This window comes from Argiope bruennichi, chromosome 1 (genome assembly GCF_947563725.1).
Source record: "Argiope bruennichi chromosome 1, qqArgBrue1.1, whole genome shotgun sequence".
Lineage (NCBI taxonomy): Eukaryota > Metazoa > Arthropoda > Arachnida > Araneae > Araneidae > Argiope > Argiope bruennichi.
The window spans coordinates 142,033,407-142,053,917 of NC_079151.1; the positions used below are offsets into that span (position 1 = coordinate 142,033,407).

The window sequence follows — 20,511 nt, forward strand, 5'->3', positions numbered from 1 at the left end:
CAGTAATTAGCAGAAAATATTTGAATGGGAACAGATGCAAGAACAAATTACTTTTTTTTTTTTTTTAATATTGACCCTCATTTTAGCATTGTAATAAAATTCAAAAGGACAGTATTAATGAAACAGCAACCCCTTCGGGACTCACCTTCTATAGCTGAGTATGGGTGTCCCAAACCCGAGGTTCACAAGGATCTTTACTCTCTTCAAAGTTATCCTTCCCATATTTTCTGCTTTAAATTCCATTCCTCAACAGCAAATGAGAGAGCTCTTTATAAAAAGCTGTTGCTGTTCTATTTATTTTTTACTTCTCATAGAAAGCCAAAAAATCCCATGTATTAGCTGTACATGAATGTACCAATTTGACTGGTGATTTAGTCATATATGTGGCTAACTTACAAGGAATAAAGCGAGAGGTTCATTCTCACTTGGTAAGGCATCTCAAGCATTAAAGGTAGCCTATATTCTTGAAGATGACTCTGAGCGTATACATCCCAATTAGTACCAAGGTAAGCATTGAGATTGGTATTGCTCAGAGCCTGTAACTACATTTCCTAATTAGGTTCAGGATAGCCAGAGCTGGCCAGGTCTGAATTTCATTTTCCTTCTTTCCATGTGTTATTTCAAAATAGAACCCTTTTAGCGGGCAACAAAAGAACACTATTCAAAATTGAAATAAAAATTCTGGCAACTTTTTTTTGTAATTCACAGAATTTCTAAACAAAGTATTCATATAATTTTATTCCTTTTTTGTATAAAAGGCTATTTCTGAACTCTAGAAGTGCAATCAATCCTTAAACTTCTATCAGTTTGCAGAAGTACAATTTTGACAGCAGAATCAAAGATTAAATATAACAGCATTTGAGAATATACTTGTATCTGTTTCAGGGCATTCTTCCATGAAAATTTACAAAGCGTTATAACATGTGAATGATTATTCCATAAATAATAGAAAAAAAAAATCATTGAGGAATTGCATTTAAAAGGAATGTCTTTCATAATTCAGCAAGATGAACAACTCTATTCTCACATTTTGAAAGTGGAACTGTTTGAATATACTATATGCAATTGGCAATTAGACTATATATCCCTAATTTACTGCAGTCAATGACTGTGTTTTGGTTATGCTAAGACTGTCTACCATGGGACATTCACTTGTGCCCGTTTATCAAGAAGGGGCATGACAGCCAGCAATGCATTGCATAAGAAAACTGCATCAACCGTACAGGCAACCATTACTCTTTTCCCTATTTATGTTCCTCATGGCAACTAAAAAGGCAAAAGTGAAATGTAAGAAATTGGTTGAAAAAGTATTTTATTCTGAAGCCAGACACAAGGTTGCAATACGGATATTTGCTTATGGTGTCAATCATGCCATTGCTACTCATACATCAATTTAATCTAAGGCTCAGAAACATGATCCCTTTCTTACTTGTGACAAAGTTTTCATCTTTTCACAGGATTTAGAAGCTTTTAAAATAATACATAGAAGAAGAAAACTAAACAAACCACTTAATCTTGCAGCCAATAACCAAAATGAATGCAATTTCGTAAATACTGTTAGGATATATATATTCTGATTAAATTTTTTGACATTTTGGCTATAGTAATTGCAAGTTTTTTAATAAGATTTCGTAACTACTCTAAATACTAACCTCAGTTATTTTAAAATAAAAAATAAATAAAAATTTCAAACTGCTTTGTGTTGGTAAATTTACCATATGTTTGGCATAATTTAGCCAAATATGGCTTAACCCTCTAATTGCCTAACCTGCAATTTCCATAGGCAACATAAAAATAGCAAAATTTGCACAACCCCCGATTTCCACAGGAATGCATTTTTCCGCCTGTTTAGCTGTGCACCATGCTCTTCTCCCATTCATGGTTTCATTTTGGTTTTTCTGGTTTCATTCAGATCTGGGTAAACAGAAAGCATTAGTTGTCCATGGTTTTCTGTGAAATATATAAGCATGTTTTGCAATATTTTGCATGCTCTTTTCAAAGGTCAAAGAGTCTGGCAAGAAACATTTCACAATTTTTGAACCTATTTTAAAAAAACGTTATCCTAACCCACAATATAATCAAAGGCATTGAAAAAAATTCTCAATAAAATAATTATTGAAGATAAAAAAAATTCTCAATAAAATAATTATTGAAGATAAAAAAAATTCTCAATAAAATAATTATTGAAAATAGAAAAAAAATTCTGAATTAGTAAAATCTTATTTTGCTAGTTATCTATACGATGTTACAGTACCTCAAAGAAATTGCATGTTTTATTACAAAACAAAATCTTCTTTTAATTACTAAAATAAGTAATTAATTAATGCTTTGGAATTCTTCTTCGAGAAATGCACGATAATACTGAAGTTGTGGAAATTCTCTTAGACAAGATCTCTAGATTAAGCTAAAATAGTTTTAAAAAAATAACAGTTTAATTTTTTAAAAAACTCTTAAATTACATTTCCTTTCATTTATCATTATATAATGTGTAGGATTTTATTATTATTTTTTATATTTGGGAGACAAAATTGGGTCTATAAGTTTATTATTCTTGCCTAGAAAAGGTTTGCAAAAGGAAAAAAATGTTAACTAATCATGGTTAAAAAAAAGAATTTATGTATTAAATTCTCACTTTTCTTATTATATTAAAATAGAATTCTTCAAGAGATACTGAATAATATTTTAACAGTTAAGTTCTATACTTTGAGTTCTTTCCATTATTATTGAAATATATAAATTGTTTCTTAAATTAAGTCATCAGTTCAATAATTCTGAACAATTTGGTATAAAGAAATTTTAGCAAAGAAACAAAGATAAAAATTTCTTCAATAAAACAAAGCAGCAAGATTACATGATGTATGTACTCTATGATTAATTATTGATGCATCAAAAATTCAATGTTGCTTTTTTAATTGCACATAGTTTTTAAAAAATGAAATAACCTCTGTCTTGTGATAAGAACCTTTGTCTTGCATTAATTTAAAAACAGCTATATTTACTTCACTTAAAGTTTCATAAAATTACAGTTCTGCATAACCATAATATGTTCATTTAGCTTTCAACTATATAGTTCGTAAAAATATTCCACTAATTCAAATATAGAAAAATGGAAATGCTTTAATAAATTTTTGATACGAAATCTGATTTGGAGGAAAGAAAGGCATAGAATCAAAAAATAAATAAAATAAGGAAGATAATTCTTAGAAACTAGACATTCTTTGAAGAAATAATAGTAGTCAATAAAAATGGTAGATGTGAAATACTGAAACTTATTTAGTTTTTTAGAAACTTATTAGTATTTAGTTTAGAAACTTATTTAGATTTAGTTAAAGAATTTCTTATGAAAACGAGGAATGTAATTGAAAGGGTGCTATACAAGTTTCAGAAACAATATATTTGTGAAAGCAGAATCTTATAAAATCTAAATCATAAATTAGATACTTGTTATTTTAATATTGGATAAATAATTCATATTAAATTAGAATGATATTTTTACCAATACTATAATCTACAAACTTTCAAATTCTTACCAACACAAACTGCAATTAGCTTGTTTAGACTAAACAAATTTCATATTTGCATTTATATAAGAAAATGAACTATATCCTAACATGCTACCATCATTTCAAATGTATAATGATCAGCGATGGCATCATATTTCACGCTTTTATAGTTGATAAATGACTGAAAGGTATACACTGTAATTTTCAAAACAATGGCTTCTGAAAAATGAGCAATTTCATATAATCACATATTATATATTTCATATATCACTGTTGAGAATTATTTTTAAAAGTATCTGAAATTTGAATTGCATCCAGTTGACAAACATGACACCTGAACTGATAGTTCCCATAGTTTAGATTTTCATGTCACACTAATGTAGGTTTATTTTGCAAATGGAAAATAACATGCCCCAGATGCCCACTCATGGGTAACTTTTACCTTCGTAAAAAGAAGAATCTGAACTAAATTTTCTACTTAATCTGTTAAAAAAATACGAAATGAAAGAGCTGGGAGAGAATATATAAATTTGTTTGTGTTCTACCTTCATTTTGCATATATCATTAAAGTTATTATCTAAGAATCAAATGTTTAATAAAACTATTTTGGCTGCATAAAGAATTTGATTTTGTTTCGTGATATAAAAGCCATTATTAGCTAAACAGCACGATCTCTAAATGCTACTTATTCACTGAATATATATATATATATTATATCAGAATACATTACCTCATAATCCCTCTTTGGTTCTCGTAAATGTAAGTTCTTTTCAGGGTTATCTTTGATATTTGGTTTTAGCATCTCAACAAAACAATTTTCAAATGGAGTACAAACTAGAAAAGATAATAAGAAATTTGTTCAATCCTTAAATATTTTCTGTAAAATATTTAGCAATTTTTTGAACAAAATATAAAATTTGTAAATTTGCCTGTTAATAGATATAAAATAATATGCATATTTTATATCAACTAACAGAACAAATTTGCAAAAATTTGAAAAATTAACAAAACTTTTTGTTGAGACATTTATTCCTGAAAATGGGGAAAATTCATGCTCGCATGTTACATGTAAAAAACACAGCACCTATTTAATTTTTTTCTGTTACATATCTTGTATACAGAATATAAAATAAAAACAATAGATATTGATTGGCATGCCTAACAATGTTTATCCATGACTTAGCATGAATGGATTCTATGCAATGCTGTTTCATAAAAAAAACATTAAAAGTTCAAAATTTAAATTTAAAAAATTCTTATCATGTAAAAAATAAATTATCCTCATCAACCATTCTTTCCTTATTTCATAATTATTTCTAAATCAAAAGAATTCAAAACAGAATAAATTTCTTTAATAATCTTGAGATAATGGAGCAATAAAATTCCAATTAAAAAAATTGGGGTCCAAAAAGCTTCACATAAAATTTGTGACAGTCAAATTAAAGCAGGAAAATTAAGAATTCTCTCAAACAGCTTAATATATTTTATACAATTAAAGTCCAATTCTCAATTTAATTGAAATTGGGTCGTTAAATTTAGCCTACCATATTTAGCCTACCATACTACATATAAAATTTGTTGATTCCATATTTGGAGAGGAGGATAATAGTCTAAAAGTTTTCCAAGAAAATAAATAATTTAAGAGTTCCAACTTTTTACGTGACCGAGTTTTTGAGTTCTTATTTATTTTTTGACTTCAAAAATTTTTACAAAAGGACATTTTAAATGACAAATTTAGAATGCTACATGCTATTCAAAAGTAGGATTTTCCAGTACACACTAAATGTCAAATAAAGAGAATCAATAAGTTCTGAATCAAACTATAAGGTTTACAATGAAGTCCGCAAATCAACATTCATTTACCAATTAACTTTTTAATGAAATTATTACACACACACACATATATTTTACAATATAATTTAAACATCTTCAAGGAATCAGAATAAGAACTGCATCCTACTAATTAAAACGTTAAAAAGAAGCTGAATCTCTTATTGTTCTGCCTGATGAAATATTTGGAACAGAATCATTTTATAACATTTTATTAAGGCTCCTAATTGATTTCATTAAGTAAAACCTGGCTCATCAGTACGATAGTAGAGAACATCACTCTTTAAATTCGTGTCTAAATTTATTATAATTCTCTTTCGTCCATTTGAATAGACAAAAAGTACACTAACATGATCCTTCTTTATATTCCTCATGTAGAAGATACAGATTTTATTTAACATACAAGAAAGTAAAAAATGCTTAAGTGATATCCTTATTTTTAAAAAATGATATCCTCTTTAAGTGATATCCTTATTTTTAAAAAATCATTAACCATTTCAATAGACAACTGCACAGAAGTCTTACTTTCCCACATTCTAAAAAAGTGGAATCTTTCTTCCGATTTTATTTTTAAAAAAAGCATTTACATGCTTCTTATTATATTTTCTCTGACATATTGTCACACATATAAATATAGTGAAACCATTTCATTTACATTAGTTTAATTTTTAAAAAGAAAAATAATATTTAAAAGATAAGTGTAAAAATTCCTAACAGCATATTACTTAAAGATTTAGTTTTTACCAATATCTACAAAACAGATGTTCATTAAAGTTCATTTTATTTTTTAACACAGTAATAAGGTAATAAAATTTATCAACATTCGAGTTGAGGATATCGTTGCAAGTGTATAATTTGAAAAAGTGTACACACAATAGAGGAAATGACTGACAAATCACACAGATAACTTGAGTTCTATACATTAAGAAAGAATTTAATAATATTCAGTTGTAGATTTTTCTTCGAAACCAGACTTATAACAATTTAATCACATATTCTAATTAGAATATGTGATTAAATTGTATCGTATAGCATCGAATTTTTACTTTACTTTCCTATTATTAAACACACATAAATCTTCAACTTACTTTTTGATAAATTTATAATAATAAAAAAATATAGAATTATAACAGATCTTTAATTTTCATTAGACAAGCCATTTATTTCCATAATATTCCTGCTAAATATTAAACCTTTAACTAATAAACACAAAACAAGTGGTAAAGGTATAAAGAATATAATAATAAAAAGTATTTAAAAAGATAAATTTTTCTTATTACCTATTTTGATAAGATGATTACAACAGGTGAGGGAATATTCTTTTAAGGTATGAGATTTAAAACCTAGAAAAATTAAATTAAAATATTCATGTAATGCTTGTAATTAAAATATTCATGTAATGTAATGTAATGTATAATGTAATTACAAAAATATACATATTTCATATTTGGAAGACAAAAAAATTAATTTGCTAAATACATATAAAAAAATAATACAATTTATTTTCACTAATAAAACTTTTACTTTTAAGCAAAAAAACATGTCTAAACTAGGACTACAGAGGAACCCAATTAAGGCTGAGATAATTATTTATCAGTATTTTTATTGTTATCTTTGAATTTTTTCATATGAAGTGTATCTGTTTCCTTATGAAACAACCATAAATTGAATAAAATGCTTGCTTCTCCCTTATGAAACAATTATAAATTGAATAAATTAGTGAACATAAACTTGCATAATTTATGGTTGTTCTTTAACTTTAAAATATATATACAGCCTTTATAAAAACTAAGTGACAAGTCAAAATTTTTATGAAGTGTGATATATTTTACTATATAATGAATAATGCTGATTAGCCAAATGTTATATTTAAAATTTTCCCACAAAATAAATATAATTTCATCAAAAAATAATCTCTAAACAAAGTAACAAGAATAACACTTTCCTTTAAATACAGAATACAACTTCTGCCATTGTGACACACCACAAAACATGGCATATCATTTGTTATTCCCAATAGTTTTATGTTTCTTTCCTGAAGTTTTAGATTTTATTCATTAGGCACAATTCAAATAATTTATTATCATTATTTTACAATAAGATATCAATTTTTCCTTCAGAACACTTTAGCAATCTCAAGAATAAGTAATGAGGTAAAATTAAAATCAACACTTTTTTCCTTGGTGTTTCTTCAAGATAGAATTGTAATATAATTAAATATTATGATAAAATGTATTTAATATTTTACCAGGCAAACAGAATTCTTGTCCTGTGGGGTATAAAATCTAATTTATTCAAAATTATAAATTATGGAACATTTATTCGGTACGTTTAGAATTAATAAATATTTTCAAGATATTAAAATTACTTCAACCAATGGTCACATTAAAACAATATCAAAAATAAATATTTGCTTTCAACATCCCACACTCCTCAAAAATTTCAATTAAAAAAAATTCTATATCTGAAAATAAGTTCATTATAAATTTTTACCAAGAGAAATAATAACAATTTCTGGTTATATTCAATTTAAGAAGAAAAAAAAATCTTGTTATAAAAACATTAGAAGATTATTAAACAAATAAATATTTTTCGAATACTGATTACTTTGCGAATAAAAATGCCAACTGAAAATAATAAAGCATTTTTTAAAAAAATAAAAAGAAGAAGAAGCTGCTTTGCTCTCATTTGTAAGATGCATGAGGATTTAATTTTCATCATTTTGTAAAAAACTATTGAAAAAATTTAGTCAATATTTATTGTACATTGAAATAAATCAATAAGAATAACTCAAACAATTAAATTGCCTCATTACTAATCAGTTATGAAATTAAAGATCATGCATATAATAGTATAATTTTAATAACATTTGTTAATAACCAATGTTGTTGTGCAATTAGCAAAAAAAAAAAAAAAAAAGAAAAGAAAGAAAGAATATTACTCCATAATTTTATGTTTTCCAAATATTTCAAATACACAAGAAACTTGTATTTTCCATTTTCACAATATAAATTTAACAAATTTAAACAAACAAATATTCATATGTTACCTTCGACATATATAAAAAAAAAATAGTACATTTAAAACAAGATATAAAAGAAAAACACTCAATAGATTTCCAAATGAATTCTCCCATCAAAAATAAAAATGCAAACTCCTACATGTTTTTCTAATTTTTTTAAATGTAATTTTATTAAATACCAGCTTCAGAGAAAGTTTCTGAAAATATTAAAATTGGTAAAACAAGGTACAATTTACAAAATATGTTAAAAATATTTTTTTTACAACAGTTATTTTAACTTTATAAATGTTACATTGTTTAACATAAGTCTCTATCATATGATAATATCAGATAGAACAATCCTATAAATTACGAAAAAAAAAAAACTTTTCAAAAGGGAAGGACAAGGAATACAAAAGAAAAATATAAATAAGACTGAATACAAATAAAATTACTTAAAAATCATACATAGATCTGTCAAAGTACTTTAATGCTAAATAAAAGATTCAATAAAAAAAAAGGTACTTCAAATGTTGATTAAATACAACTGAGATTAAACTGTACTTTGAAATGTTATGACAATAAAAAGTATTAAAAGATAGCCATTATTTCTATTATGAGTTATTCATTTCTTTAAGAATGAGGGAATGCAAAACATAACTTTATTAATATTCAAACGCATTCTTCAAAAATAATAACTTTCAAGTAATCAACAGACGTTTGTAGAATGCCTATGCTTTCATTATTTATAAATGATTATCACGCAGAAGACGTTTAAATGGGCGCGGAATGTGTATACATTCATCCCGTATATATATTTCTTTAAAAAATAATAATCCGTACAAATATAAATCATAGTTCAGTTCCCGCAGAAAAAATAAATAAAAAGGCGTGGAATATTTTCTAAATCATTCAAAGTAATCTAAAAGAGAATTTAATTTCCTATACATGACATATCCCGAAAATAAATGTTTATTTTACAATGTTATCAATGACCAATCACAAAAAATTAATTTCGCATTAATATTTATAAATTCAATAGTTAATATAAAATTGCTCATTCTATAAAAAAAGTACGATCCACACAATTATAATATACCTATATATAATGTCACATGAAATATAAAAATTTCATCTTTTATTTTGGGCCAACTGGAAATTGATAAGATTTTTTTTAAATTTATATCTCATTTGATTAATTTTCGTGTGCTCGAGAATTCAAATTTTACTTTTACTGTTAGTAATACAGTAAAAAAGAACAATAACATTTATGTATAACATTTGACAACTGCATCAGAAATTTTAAATAGCTTCTGTTTTCATTGTTTGACTCAAGTCACGATGATAAAATAATATTTATGTATGAAGATGATATCTAATAACAATCGTCAAATTAAAAAATATATATATTTATTTATTTGTATCAATTATTTAAATTATTTGCATAAGCTCACGAATTCTAAAAATAATTTCGTTAATTTTAATCTATACAAATAATATTTATTTAAAATTTAGATTAGAAATTTCTATTTACCAATATGTTTTATTTATATTTTTTATATCAATAGTTTGTATAACTCCTAGAATTTTAAAAATAATTCCACTATTTCTTATCCACACAAATAAAAATTACTATAGTAATATATAAACAACATGGAATGGCACCAGAAATTTCAATTCACCGAATAGTTTTCATTTGTTTTCTTCCTTCCAAATAGTTGCGAAAAGTTTCGTAGGAAAACGGCGCCAATCTAAACAATCGAAGAAGAGAAAAGAAGTTCGCACGGAAAACAACAAACAAAAAAGTAGTGTGAGCGAGAAAAAGAAAGAAAAGACGAGCAGACCATTTTTACAGCCCAACATTCACAGCGAGAACAAAAATCTCCTCCATGGATGATGCTTTGGAACACCGCTGGGAGCAAGAGGAGCTTCCAGCGGCAATCCCTGTGGCTGTTCCTTCATGAATCGGAAATTAATGTCGTCGCTCTTCTCTTACATCTCCTCCTCCCAGAATACAAAAACAATCGAAAAAGAAAATCCTTACTTTGTATCCAGACCGGTGTAATTTTTACAAGTCTCACAGCCAACACACCTCGGAAAGTACGAAAACTTTTTTTGTGTTCACTATATTTTCTGCCGAAGTTTTCGAAGATGTACTCTGAAATATTCCCCCCTTTCCAGTCGGCGTGAGCGGTGACTCATGGAACAAAGCAAAATGTTTTCCATCCGACATTTTTGTCCGAAAGCTGCTTTTTCTATTTTTAACACGAACTTAGACACTTAGTGCATTTGATACGAGACTTTCGATTGTCTCATTAATGTCGAATAAAAACAAAAAAAGTCACTTATGTAACTTACCTCAGAACGGAGGCCACAGCGAGCGTTTTTAGAGAGCTGTTATTCTCTTTCGGTAGGGGTTGCCAGAACTGAAAAAGGCTGTCATCGCCAGATTTCGGCGTAGTTTGCGAGCCCCATAAATAGTACTTTATCATTTTTGGTCGCCAGCTGAAATTTTATCGACCTACTATTATTTTGTAGCTATTCTGGGAATACGATGTCTAACAATGTTACAGGAAAACGACCAAACTTCGGAACTCCGCTCTTTGCTTTTAAAAAGCTGCATTGGCGGAATTCGAAATTAAAGTCTACATATTACTCGAGTTGAATTTGAATTATTTTATAATTTTTGCTGCATCATCATCAAAATTTGTTTATTGCGAAAATTTCGCATTATGACATAAAAGCAGACAAAATTACGGTATTCCTTTTCATCTCATATAAATGCAATTTTTAAAAAATGGCAATACAAATAATCGACAGTGATTTATTTTTTTTATTCAGAAAGTATTGCTATTCTAATTTTTCAATATAATCGTATGTGAAAATCAAACTTCAACCACAAATGACATTGTTTACAGATTTCAAAAGAAAAAAAATGAGGAAATAGAAAAAAGAATTAAAATTCGTTATGTTATTACCAAAAAACAAGAAAAAAAATTAACAGAATAAATTAGTCTTGTTTTGCATAAACAATGAAAAGTAATGTTACAAATTATCCATAAAAATATTTCTAAAAATTTGTTAATATGATAGCAAAAACTAAATGACAGCTAAACTTGTATCATTGACAATATATTTCTATATATTTTAATTTTAAGGTAGAATAAAAAAATATATATTTATGTGTGATTATACAAACATGACCAAAAATGGCAAAAATTTTACGTCACTTTTTAATTAACTAAAATTTGAATTAAAATTTTGAAAACTCTCTCTGAGGTGCACAGGTATATCTGAATCAAATTTAGTATTTCTTAGTGCTGCAGTCTGCATTGCAGAGAAATATGAGACACACATTCGCTTTTATTAGTAGTAGAGATTCTGTATATATGAATTACATTAAGTTGAAATGAGTTATTTTCAAATACAGCCCTAAAAATAGTATTTTCACCAAGCAATTATTATACAAGATTTTTGGATCATAATAAGTAAATGAATTCACAACATAACTAATAACGCACATGAAATATAAAAACTCGAATGATATCACTCATATATATTTATGTTTGAAAACTTCAACTATTAAGTGAAAAACTTGTGCAAAGAAATAATCTTTCTGTAAATTATAGACATAATGATTAATAATAAGGAGAAAAATCATAACTTGAATGGAAAGAATACTATAATCAGCATAGAGTTTGAAAATTTTATAGAATACAAAAAGTTAATCTTGAAAGCTGCTGCCGTTGTCTAAAATAGGATGCTGCTTAAAAATTATGTTGGCTGTCAAAGAATTAAAGTCTCAAGAAAATTGAATATCTTCAGTACTGTCAAGCAATAATTAAATTTAAATGACATTCAAAAAATTCTCGGCTTGTTAATCATAGGAAGATTAATTCTCCAGTTTAAACATGCAGGATCTTTACATTTTCACTGCATAAATCATATTAGTTATACTTCGTAATAATATATATCTTATAGTAACTTTCATCTAGACGCCTTTTTTAACAAGTAATACATAAATACGGAAGCGTAGCAGCACGCCTTCTGCACTTAATGAGAAATATCGTCTAATAAAACGCCAAAAAGAAAAGAGACGCAAGCGAGATGTTAATGAAAAAAAAAGATATTTTTGATTGACTAAAATACATAAACAATTAATTAATTAATTAATATTTAGGTATTAATTCTCCACCTCCTTTCTCTTTTTAGAAATTTCTATTAGTTGCTGAATTCAATTAAGAATAAAGACAATATCTAATACATAATTTGTATATATCTGACAAGAGGGTTGACGATTAATGAAAGTACAATTTTAGTGAAGATTTATTTATAAAAAAAATGCGTTTTATTGACAAAACTTAATTGTTCAAAATATACAAAATTTTGCAGAAAATTATATTATATTAAACAATTACAAAGTATGAATCAAAATCTAATCATCAGCATATTGTTTACATCGAGTCAAGGTCACTGACACCCGCATGCATTGACTTGTTTTTCTTTTAACGTTCCCCCTGGCTCTGCTGAAAAAGCCAGATTATAAAAGAGTAGAATTGGTGCAATGCTGAATTACTCAGAGTTTGCTATAATTATCCAAGCATAGGGAATTTTTCAGGTTATAATTTTTATAAAACAGTAGATTGCTTCTACTTCCCATAACGTTATCATAATGTGTTATTAACAATTAATAATCACTAACTTTGTGTGTCGAGTTTTACGTGAACCCTCTCCCCTGTAATGGCTTCTCATTTTTTTTAAAAACTTGTACAGGTCACAAAAAAAGATGTTTTAAAATCAGAGTTTTTGTCTTTATATCTCTGATGTTTATATTTCTGTACGAATATAAAATTTAATGGGCACGTAAACGTAAGAAATCTTCTCAAACTTGTTCAAATCTTCAAGCATAACACATTGATTTTATCAATATATGTAACACATATTGATAAAATGTGTTATATGTATTGATAAAATATATATAACAATAAATGTGTAATATATTATTTCACACTAATATATTACACGTTTGATATATTAGTGTGAAATAGGTGCATTCAAGTATCATTAACTATTTCCAAAATAAGCCAATTTAGTTGTTTTTAATTCTTATAAATAAATTAATTAAGTATGAACATTTGAAATGAATATTATTATATAATAGAAAATACAATATTTAAAATAAAAATAAGGAAGGAGGTACCATAAGAGAAAAATAAATGCATTGCATTTTAAAATGCCATTTTTTAAAAATAAAGGCTTATCAATTTCTGAGCTAAGTAAATAAATGTGTAGGAATGAAACCACAGAAATTTCAAGGGAATGAATATATTTTGATTTTAAAAAATTCTTTTATCAACATAATTGGTATGAAATTTTAAATTATGTGCCTATACGTGGAAAAAAAATATTTTCCTTTAAGCAAAATAAAAGACTACAAGAATTATATCAAAACACATCTGCTCATTTGAAAACGCTTATAAAAGGAAGATTGTACGTTGGTGTGCGTGCATGTGTGTGTGCGCTCGTTACGAATTAACTTAATTTTTATAATAATTCTTTCATATCTTTGAAAGAGGAAGATTGTATGTTGATGTGCGCGAGTGCGTGCGTGCGTGCGTGCGTGCGTGTGTGTGTGTGTGTGTGTGTGTGTGTGTGTGTGTGTGTGTTACGAGTTAACTTAATTTTTATAATAACTCTTTCATATTTTTATCAAAAAGGAATAAAATTTGATTACTCATTTTCATGCATTTCAATTAAAAATATTAACTTATTTTCTGGCTCCAGGACCAATGGTCATACTTTTCCTTTTCAATGTTTTAAATTTAGCTTATCTCGTTTAGAAACTTATGATTAAAAAAAATCTATAATACAGATCTGCATAATACACAAAACAACAGGGTGTATCTGTTAAAAATTGAAAACATTTTTTAATTTTGAGAAGACTGGTGCAACGACTCTACCGGGACTAGATTTGAAATGGTTTTCTTTTAATTAGTTTTAAAATAAAAATTTAAATGGTCTACTAGCATTTGTTTGTTTATTGGATTTGGTTTTTCCTGCATTCTTTTGTACTTTTGTTCATAAAGTTTTTTAACTCCTCTGTAATTTTTTTATAATGTGTTATAAAGTTTTTAAAAAAATTTTGTAAATAATTTCTATTCCATTTATGAACTCAGTTTGCATAAAAGAATTTTATTTTCCCACCACCTCGCTACGGGTCTTACATCCCAACGGCTAAAGAAGGTTAGTGAGGGTGTTAAAAAAATAATAACTAAAAAAAATCCAGATTTTCGAGAGAAATTTAGGAAAATGAAAAAATTTCAGATATAATTAGTTGCAAAATACAATTTAAAATTTTGATTCATTAGTCGGTGTTTACATTCACTGGCGTTTTGAAATTTATATTCATATATTCCAAAATGTTTTGTGGAAATGTTTTGAAAATTCAAGCACTCTATGGGATGAAAGCAGAAAAGAGCTGCATTCAAAAAAGAATAAATTGAAAAAAAAAAAGTCTCACTTTTTTCTCTTAAATGCTTAAATTAATTTCAAGAAGAAGAAAAAAAATCCTATACTAAATGCTAAAATGTTAAAATCGAATTCTGATTTTTTTTTTAGAATATTAAAAGAAGTAACATAAATAAGTAATTAAAAATCAATAGATAAGGTCTTTGTTTTAGTGCGAAAAGTTAATCTCAATGATAGAGAATTACATCTGTTCGATAAATAGTTGTTTAATTAAAAAAAAAAAAAAAAAAGAGCTAGAGCATTTTCTATATTAGTGCCCTAGCACTGAAAATGAAAAGAAAAAAAAAGTGCCATGCTGTGCGAAACCTTTTACTCTAAAAATATTGAAGTGTGAAAAAAAAAATTCTTAATCTTTGAAGAAATGGAATTCAGAAGAAATCATTAAATTTTTAAAGACTTTAAAACAATCAATGTTTTTAAAAATTCCCATTTAAGTAATTGACTATATATTTTGCCATTTTAGAGGCGGATGCACAAAGCTTTCTTTTCTTTACTTTTTTTTTATTTATATGCAACAACAAATTTAAAACAAAAAAAAATTAATTGTAAATGCATTCTTTGAATATAAAAAGAAGGAATTTTATTATTTAAAAAAATTGCGTAGAGGTGAGTAGAAAGGAAGTGAACTGAATAATGCGATAAATTTTTAACACTAAGGAATTCGTACTAAAAGCTATTAGAGTAAAATTATCTAGATATAGTTAATTAATAAATAAACTTTTAATATTTATTAATCACTGCAAACTATTTTAAACTATTCTTTCTTTCAATGCCACAAATAATTAATATTCACTTAAATTATATATAACTTAAACAACAATTTTTATTAAATTAATACATTTAATTTTTATCCAGGAATATTCGTTGTATTTACTTTCAATTAAATCTCTTACTGATATTCATTATTCCCACAATAAAGTATTTTTGACAATCAAATTGTGGTATACATTCAGGCCATGTTATTTTCATAGCCTTACACCTGCTCTGGTAATTATATTCATGAATAATCCTGATAGAGACGAATCCAATGATAATACTGTTAAAAGCGCAATTCTTCAAGTAATCCATCTTATTATTCGTGTTCAATGTACACATTAAAAAAAATTTCCTCCTTCAGCTTTCAGCAATAGAAGAAAATCGTATTCTTTAAATATTTGAGGAAATAGTGGAAACGTCCTGAATTACATTGCAACAATAAAATGTATTATTAAAAATTTTGAATGAATTTTTTGATAAAATCGTCGAAATTTAAAAGATAATTACAGGCTAACATTAAAAATAATTTCTGATATTTTAAAACTGCATGAAAATAATTTAAATGGAATAATATTTTCAGCATTTATCAAAGAAATACTCTAAAAGTTCACATACTTTTTAAGTAATTAAATTTTTTAAAAAAATCCCTCAATATGATTATTTCCACACACTAAATTTTAATCCTGCCAAATTTAGTAACTATAAATAAAACGTTCTGACTTGTAGAGCGCCAAAAGACAGACGCACACACATTAACACGCATTCTACTTTATTGTTAATACAAATTACATTCATTCAATGAAAAAAATTATTCAATGAGATAGTCTTCATTCCTTAGATTCATTTCGCAATTTTTCAAAAATTCTTGCTAAATTTTTCCAAATTATTCAAGTCTCTAGAGGATTTTAGAAAAATTATAGTTCAATTGATCCCTCTTCTTGTTGAAATTAATGATTTTTTTAATTCATATATCACACGTGATATAAACCCCTTCTAGAAACCATTGAATGAAATAATTAATCAATTGGACAGTGTCTTATTTGATCTTTTACTGTCCAATCTTCGATTCCGGCATTTCAAACAGGCAAATTAAACATAAGATGCATTTCTCTTTTGCTTCTAATTCCATTAATTTTTCTTTCGGAAATCAAAACTAAATTTTCTTACCACATTATGTATAGTAAATTCAGTGAATTATTTTTCAATAAATTTATTTTAAAGTTTTGCTTTCACTTAAACTTTTAAAATGATCTCGTGAGGTTAATTAAGAAATAAAATAGTTCTATTTTAAAAAATGTTGGCCCCTTTCTGCTTGTAAAAGACAGAGAAACAAGCACATGTTCTGTTATGCGTTAGAAGTGAAGGAAAGGCTTGGTCAATTTTATCTATTTACCAAATCTTTCGTGATTTTATTAAATTTATAAAAATTGCTTCGAGTTCTTCCTTTCATTTACTTAAGTAGCTTTGGAATTTCTTTTATCATGTGAGAACATGATGTTGTTTTGGTTAGGAGGTTTTGAAGCTCGAAATCGCGTAGGCAATAAATAAAGCATAAATGGCAATTTTCATCATCATCTTTTAATCGCATATATTTTTTTACCTGCTTTTACCAGTATTCCATTATTATTATGTATGCTTCTTTGAAAGCAGATGCATTTTTAAAAGGTTGACCTGCTTTTAGAAAGTATTGTTTTATTATTACGCATGCTTCTTTGACGGCAGATCCATTTTTAAAAGGTTAAAGTAGAACTGTGACATCATAGCTGTTATTTCATCTCAAAATCAGAGAGCTTCAAAACTTTGTTTCCCAGCTAGAAAAATTGGAAATGAAATTTATATATATACATATATATATAAAGAGAAAGAGAGAGAGAGAGACCGATAGAGAAGTAACTCGTGATTGTTTCAAACCGGTTTAAACTGGTTAATGACTTAAATTAATTTTTGTCTTAATTAATGTAATAATATATATATATATATATATATATATATATATATATATATATATATATATATATATATATTTGTATTTAGCATATAATGTCTAAAATCAATTTTTAATTAATATTAAAACATATCATGAGAATTATTCTTAATCTTTAATTTAACAAAAAAAAAAAGAATAAAATAGCATTTTTTAAATTTATTAATACCGTCTATAAATTATGTAAATAATGGTTGAACTAAACTTTAAAGATTTTGAGTGCGACTTTCGATTCAAAGTAAGACAAATCTGAATCGCAATTGAAGTGATAATCCCCATGGATGGTATAATCTCATCAGTCAAGGCTCTTTATAAAACCAAGAAAAAAAGCATCCGAAATCTCAAATATGTTTGCTTTGTTTCATTTAATACAATCATTCTCAATGCCACAATCAATTCATTATAAACAAGATATTTAGAGGCACGACGAATCTAACTTTCCAATTTCTTCCTCTTCTCTTGTAAAATAATAATAATATAAAAATGCAGCTTTCTTTCTCTCTCTCTCACACACACACACACAAAAAAAATGCAATTTAGTGGCCTGTAACTTTTTTTTTTCCTTGTTCTTCTAAAACATAGGTTCCCAATAGAAGAGATTTCATGGAAACTGTAACGGGTCCAGAGGCAATAATATTTTAAATATTTGATATGATTAAATATTATTAATTATTAGAGAAGAGAGGGTGTTGTAATATTTTTTTTCAAGTTAAGGGAGAAAGCTTGGAAACCTCTGTTTTAAAATCAAAGAAAAAAATGATTAATTGGTAACAATATATAAGCAAGTGCTGTGATATGAAGTGAATTAACAGGACAAGCAGTGGAATAGGATAAAAAGATAAATGTTAAATTTCTCGAATTCTGTATCCGAATAACAGATGCTGCACTTGGATATGATGGATAAAAGCCTGGATTCAGTATACTGTCGTATATAGAATACCATCGAATTATTACGAGCGGAATAATTTGTTTATACAAAAAATTTGGGAATACAAGTTATTTATTCAACAGAATGTTACAAAACTGATAGAAAAACTTCAAGGCTGGTAAATTGCACTACAGCAATCATTTTTCAAAAAGAAATAAATGGCGTAAGACATGACAGAAAAAGAGTTGAAAGAAAACAATTGCTTTTTTTTGTGTGCTTTATTACAGTAATATCTATACTAAAAAATAAATCGAATAAGTATCAATCAAAACGAATGTCAAATGTAAAGGGTTAGGCTCTTATTTTTTTATGCATTCATCTAGTTATTACAGTTTTTGTAAACATCGACGTTCTGAAATGATATTGTACAAACTTAGATGCCGCGCAGTCATGATTTGTGGTTTGTACCAATAATAAAGATGAATGTGTATGCATGTTTTCTCTTTAAAGAACAGGCCATTTTTCCTGGAGTGATCAAAATGTTGAACAATTATACTTTGGGGGTTGGGAAAGCATATTTTGGAACTATTTTTTAAAATTTTCATTGAAATCTTAATGAATTAAAATTAAGAGACATTTTGGCGGTTTCTGAAAATACTACTGCCTAAAGCTTATTTTTACATCATTTTAATATTCAAAAAATTGTCTTTTTAATGATAATAATTTAATTGATGAGCAAATTTCTTCTGAGTCTTTAAAATTTTTAAACATATCTTTTTGCTTTCCTTCCAACAATACACTTCTTTGTTGCATTGAAATTCAACCTGTTTTCCCTTTTTCATCAAGTAATTAATTGATGGATTTTCTGCCATTACTGAAAGCTAAATAAAACAATTTTTTATTATTATTATCTTCTGAGGGAAATATGGTCATCAATTTATACATGAGAATTAATATGGGCGTATGTGAATAGGCTATTCTAAAATGCAAGAAACTAACTCAGTAAAAATTTATATGCGGTTTTCATATTGAAATCGTAAGTGTGTGCTAATTGATTGAATAGGAAATGCTTCAAAAGTGCATTCTGACCTTTTCTCAATAAGGCGAATATAAACAAACAAAAAAAAAGCACCATGCCGAGAAAATATGTGAGAATGTCAAAAGCTGAACCAATTGATTTTTTAAAAAGAATTTATTAATTTTTTTAATGAAATGAATTTTGTAAATTGAATTAGTATGTTTTTAATAATTAAATTTACGAAGATAAATTCTTATCTCTTTTTCTTGTTATATTATATATTTTCTTAAGAAAAAACAATATTTTAAATTCCTCAATTTTTAAAAACTACTTCCCTTTATCGTAATCTAATTTTGTTTACACTAAAAGTCTAATAAGCTTATTTCTTAACTTGCTAAAATTATATTCTGAATTTTAAAATTCTTTTAAGCATTTGAAAACAATTTAAAAGATAAAATAGTTTTTATATTATATTTATGTAATGATGCATGCTTTGCTTCTATTTATGCAAAATTCTAAGACCATTTAAAATCATAACTATTTATTTTAAAATTTATTTCAACTTATATTGAAAATATTTAATTTTAGAAAAATATTATAATGAAGATTTATAAAGCATAATGAGACACTGTTATTCCAAGAAAAAAAAAATTTCCCCTATTTAAAAGTAAAGCATAATTTTGCACCAAAATTCCAGAAAAAAAAATTATTATCACTCTTGTCTTAAAATGAATTGCTTTTAAATTAATTTAAAACTCGTCGAAAAAATTTATGAACAATAAATTTTCAGACGAAAGCTGTAAAAAAATTGCTCCTTTAAAAAATTTCCCTCTTTTTCAAAACTAAAAATGTAATTATGATTTTGGAACGTTTCCAAGATTTTGTAATCTAAAATAATGCTTTCCTTATCGATTGAAAGTAGTAGTGCACAGTACTGAACTGTAATCTTTTTTTAATTCAGAAAATATCGATTGTTCCCAGGAAGAGAGAGAGAGAAACCTTTTTATAAAATACCAGTTTTCT

The 20,511-nt window shown here is 26.4% G+C and overlaps 1 protein-coding gene across 7 annotated transcripts in view; it reads right to left on the minus strand.

Annotated features, from left to right (window-relative positions):
- Positions 1–20,511, minus strand: part of LOC129976488 (methylcytosine dioxygenase tet3-B-like) — a 92,962-nt gene that overhangs the window by 50,235 nt on the left and 22,216 nt on the right. For 2 of the 7 annotated variants that reach the window (XM_056090515.1, XM_056090132.1), the window contains exons 1-3: positions 10,693–10,742; positions 6,614–6,676; positions 4,234–4,337 (exon numbers count right to left, since the gene is read on the minus strand). The gene's annotated coding sequence lies outside the window, so the exon portion shown is untranslated. Of the gene's footprint in view, positions 1–4,233; positions 4,338–6,613; positions 6,677–8,995; positions 9,055–10,178; positions 10,268–10,378; positions 10,668–10,692; positions 10,743–20,511 lie in introns of those variants that run through there. The other 5 variants (XM_056090296.1, XM_056090212.1, XM_056090377.1 and 2 more) reach the window with 4 other exon arrangements.